Genomic DNA, 5486 nt, shown 5'->3' on the forward strand with positions numbered 1-5486 from the left:
CATTCGAGAACCGATGTACCACTGTAGAGATCTACAGCAGGTCGTTTTTAGACCATCCACCTCCACTAACTGGCTTTTAGGTGTCCCCAAAGATCCTTTTATTTAAACTTTTCAGCCACTTGGACTCTTGAGTATCTGTGGCTCAACGCCCCCTTGGGTGGTTTCCTGGAGACGATTTTGCTCTAGCTGTGTTTTCCATACAGGTAGGTAGCTAGCTGTGTTGGTAGTCGAAACAAAGTAAAATAAAAAAATCCTTCCAGTAGCACCCTAGAGACCAACTAAGTTAGTTATTGGTATGAGCTTTCGTGTGCATGCACACTTCTTCAGATACCTGAATACAGTCATACCTCGGGTTACAGATGTTTCAGGTTGCGTGTTTTTGGGTTACGGATGCACCGAAGCCCAGAAGTACCAGAACGGGTTACTTCTGGGTTGCGGCGCTCACGCATGCGCAGAAATGCTAAAGCGTGCTTTGTGCATGCGCAGAAGCGCCAAATCGTGACTGGCACATGCGCAGATGTGGCGCTGCGGGTTGCGAATGTGCCTCCTGCAAGGATCATGTTCACAACCTGAGCATCCACTGTATATAACTAACTTAGTTGGTCTCTAAGGTGCTACTGGTGTATGTGTGTGTGTTTTCCTTGACATTCCTATTTTCCCCATTATATCCTGTGGCTTCAAGTACATGAGGAAAGCCCTGCAAGGTACAGGCCAGTGGCCTACCTGGTTGTTATGTGAAAAAAACTGCTCCTTTCCCCTTAGAGCCCATATAGAGTCCTTTTGTAGGTTCTCTATCGGTAGGAGAAAATAACAGAACAACCAGAGAATATTGAGAAGCAAAGCAGCTTAGTAAGCCTGATCTTTATTAAAGCTATTGCAACAGGGTGCTCCCCCCCCGTGGGGGAGGGACCCCAAGCCATGTGTGCAAGCCCTTAAACAGTGGTGCCCCACAAGACGAATGCCTCGCAAGACGGAAAATTCGCTAGACGAAAGAGTTTTCCGTTTTGGAGGTGCTTCGCAAAACGAATTTCCTATGGGCTTGCTTCGCAAGACGACTGTCTTGCAAGTTCCTGCTGGTTTTTTTCCTCCCCCCCCCCTTTTTTCTAAGCCGCTAAGCCGCTTATCAGCTGATCCGATCAGCAGATAAGCCGCTAATAGCGCTAATCCGTCAATGGGCTTGCTTCGCAAGACGAAAAAACCGCTAGACGAAGAGAATCACAGAACGGATTCTTTTCGTCTTGCGAGGCACCACTGTATAGACATTTTAAATTGCCTGCCCGGGAGTCCATGACCACCCCCAGAAACATCGTACATACATCACAGAAGGGGTGTAGCCCAAGACCACCCCATTAATACATCAGAGAAGGGGCGGAAATCTGGGTGTGTTGTTTCTTCCTGTCTGCCAGGTTACCTGATTGGATTACCTGGGCATCCTGGCCACTCTTGTTATGATAGCTAAAGGTAAAGGTAAAGGTACCCCTGCCCGAACGGGCCAGTCTTGCCAGACTCTGGGGTTTGTGCGCCCATCTCACATTTATTGGCCGGGGGCCAGCGCTGTCCGGAGACACTTCCGGGTCACGTGGCCAGCGTGACAACGCTGCTCTGGCGAGCCAGAGCCGCACACGGAACGCCGTTTACCTTCCCGCTGGTAAGCGGTACCTATTTATCTACTTGCCCCCGGGGGTGCTTTCGAACTGCTAGGTGGGCAGGCGCTGGGACCGAGCAGCGGGAGCGCACCCCGCCGTGGGGATTCGAACCGCCGACCTTTCGATCGGCAAGCCCTAGGCGCTGAGGCTTTAGCCCACAGCGCCACCCGCGTCCCTGTTATGATAGCTACTCAATTCCCACAGCGCCACCCGCGTCCCTGTTATGATAGCTACTCAATTCCTAAATCCAGGTCACAGGCTCACACCCTATTCATATCTTAAATGTGCCCTTAAGACAGGATTTGTGAAAGAGACAGTGGGGGAGATTTCCCATTTCTTTCGACCTTGCAGAGAAATATTTGAGGTCATTTTGGGAGAGAGAAAATGGTTTCAGGACTTTTCTGTGGGTTCCAGACATGTGGTTTTACATATTTGTAGGTGTTTGCTTGGTACATTTATGAACATATATTTTATATATATAAAACCTTAAAATTCTTATAACATTGTCCAGCATCCTGTTCTCACAGTGGCCAACCAGAGGCCTGTGGGAAATGGGCAAGCAGGATTCGAACACAGGAGCCTTCTCTCCTGTGGTTTCCAGCAACTGGTATTCAGAAACATTGATGCCTCTGGCTGTGGAGACAAGAGTGTAGCCATCGATAGCCCTCTCCGTGAATTTGTCTCATCCTCTTTTAAAACCAAGTTGGCCATCCCTGCCTCCTGTGGGAACAAGTTCCATAGTTTGACAATCCTCCGCGTGCCTTCACTTCTCAATCCACCTGCTTTAGCTTGTTAATGGGAGAAATCTGAGGGCTCCCTTGGACAAAAAACAAGGACACCAGCCAGGAATACCAGAGCAAAACAGCAGCCAGTAGGCTTGGTCTTGATTGAAGACTGTCGTGGCAGGACTCCCACCTGCCACAAGGTGGAACAAGATGGAAGCCCCTACAAAAGAGAACCCAAACTTTTATTAGCTGCTAATCCCCATGGTAAAGGTAAAGGTACCCCTGCCCGAACGGGCCAGTCTTGACAGACTCTGGGGTTTGTGCGCCCATCTCACTCAAGAGGCCGGGGGCCAGCGCTGTCCGGAGACACTTCCGGGTCACGTGGCCAGCGTGACAAAGCTGCATCTGGCGAGCCAGCGCAGCACACGGAACGCCGTTTACCTTCCCGCTGGTAAGCGGTACCTATTTATCTACTTGCACCTGGGGGTGCTTTCGAACTGCTAGGTTGGCAGGCACTGGGACCGAGCAGCGGGAGCGCACCCCGCCACGGGGATTCGAACCGCCGACCTTTCGATCGGCAAGCCCTAGGCGCTGAGGCTTTTACCCACAGCGCCACCCGCGTCCCTAATCCCCATGTTACACTCCCCCAAACTACATCACTCATACATCATGGTTACTTCATGAAAGGGGAGGTCTGGTGGCCGTAATCTGAGCATCCTGGACCCTGCCCCATGGCTCTCCTTGCCCTCCACCAAACACCCATCAAGTGTAACAAAAAAGATCTTTACATTTCCCTATTTCCCAGCCAAGTTAATCCCACCCTTTTGTCTTCATCTGGGTTTGTTATTTCTGGAATGGCTACCTGTCTGGCACTCAGGTATCAGGATGCCAGGGATTATCACTCAGGCAGAGGGGCTGCTGAGGAGCTGAGCTCACGTGTCTATATGAATTTCTTAAGTTTTCCCTGTGAGCCCTACATAGATACATTGATCAGTGAATTGTTACATTTGGTATCGTGCAGCAAAGGCCCTTTGAATAGATAGGAAGAAACTGTGATGGGGTGTTTTGGGGGGGACAAATCACCAAAGTCACAAAAGCGATTGTGCTGGTTTTGGTAGTGGGCTGCGTGTGCATGATATCTGCTGGAGGGGGAACACCCACCCCAACCTATACATAAATTCCTGCAACAAGCCACACTGACTCTTCAGGAATTTTAGCTGGACAAATATGGGATTGGGTCTACAGCCCAATCCTAGCAGCTTCTTTCCCTCAAAGCCCAGGACAAAGCCATGTTGCTGTAAAAGCTCTGCTGGGTCTAACCCAGCATCTGTCTTGACCACAGCATCTTGTCAAAAAATGGCATTCGGCTAGGGGCTTCTGGGAAACTCTCAAGCAGACCCGTAAGCTTATCATAGAAACATAGAATCATAGAGTTGGAAGAGACCACAAGGGCCATCGAGTCCAACCCCCTGCCAAGCAGGAAACACCATCAGAGCACTCCTGACATATGGTTGTCAAGCCTCTGCTTAAAGACCTCCAAAGTAGGAGACTCCACCACACTCCTTGGCAGCAAATTCCACTGGTGAACAGCTCTTACTGTCAGGAAGTTCTTCCTAATGTTTAGGTGGAATCTTCTTTCTTGTAGTTTGGATCCATTGCTCCGTGTCCGCTTCTCTGGAGCAGCAGAAAACAACCTTTCTCCCTCCTCTATGTGACATCCTTTTATATATTTGAACATGGCTATCATATCACCCCTTAACCTCCTCTTCTCCAGGCTAAACATGCCCAGCTCCCTTAGCCGTTCCTCATAAGGCATCGTTTCCAGGCCTTTGACCATTTTGGTTGCCCTCCTCTGGACACGTTCCAGTTTGTCAGTGTCCTTCTTGAACTGTGGTGCCCAGAACTGGACACAGTACTCCAGGTGAGGTCTGACCAGAGCAGAATACAGTGGCACTATTACTTCCCTATAGCTTCCTTCTCCACCGTGTGCCTTGCAGTAACCACAGATGGGCCATTCCATTTATGAATCTTATTTCCGTGAGGTACCCCAAAGTAATTAGGAGGCATGCTTCCTTGGCCCATGGCGACTCCATCTTGGCTGACAGCCCATGACGCTTTTACCAAGCTCATGGCGGGCGTTGCGCTCTGATGCTTTACTACCTTGCTGTGCTTTCCCTAAAAGCGCCTCCCATAAATACCACACTTCAAGCCAAAAGAAGTGGGGATGGGTGTAGTCCCCTCCCCTCATGAAAGCCACGAAGGCTTTGTTGTTGTTGTTTAGTCGTTTAGTTGTGTCCGACTCTTCGTGACCCCCTGGACCAGAGCACGCCAGGCCCTCCTGTCTTCCACTGCCTCCCGCAGTTTGGTCAAACTCATGCTGGTAGCTTCAAGAACACTGTCCCACCATCTCGTCCTCTGTCGTCCCCTTCTCCTTGTGCCCTCCATCTTTCCCAACATCAGGGTCTTTTCCAGGGAGTCTTCTCTTCTCATGAGGTGGCCAAAGTACTGGAGGCTCAGCTTCAGGATCTGTCCTTCCAGGGAGCACTCAGGGCTGATTTCCTTCAGAATGGAGAGGTTTGATCTTCTTGCAGTCCATGGGACTCTCAAGAGTCTCCTCCAGCACCAGAATTCAAAAGCATCCATTCTTCGGCCATCAGCCTTCTTGATGGTCCAGTACAAAGGCTTTAGAGAGGTATTAAAGAGCTTATTAATGGAGGAAGGCGGCTCATTTGCATTTATGGTGGTTTTTACACTCATTAAATGGAAACCATAAGGCTTCAAGCAGCAAGAGTTGTTCCCTCAGATTGTGAGGTGACCCTGTCGTTGTGCTTTTTCTGCCTTTTTCTCTCCCCCCAACACACACATCCCTCATTTTGTACTGAACACTTTTATTTTATTTCATTTTATTTCATTCCCCCCGTTTCCCCCCCTCCATTCCCTGGCCGTCAATGGTGGGGAAGGAGGGTAAGCGAGTCACATTCCAAGGCCTGCTGTGAGGGAAGCGAGGCAAGGCAACATGGCGGCCGCGCAGGTGCTCCCCCTCCCTGCGCCCCGCCCCTCCCTTTCCCAGTGCCATTCATCCTCCTCCTCCTCCTCCCCCTCCTCCCCAGTCCTG

Source organism: Podarcis vaucheri (genome assembly GCF_965113315.1).
Source record: "Podarcis vaucheri genome assembly, chromosome: 13".
Lineage (NCBI taxonomy): Eukaryota > Metazoa > Chordata > Lepidosauria > Squamata > Lacertidae > Podarcis > Podarcis vaucheri.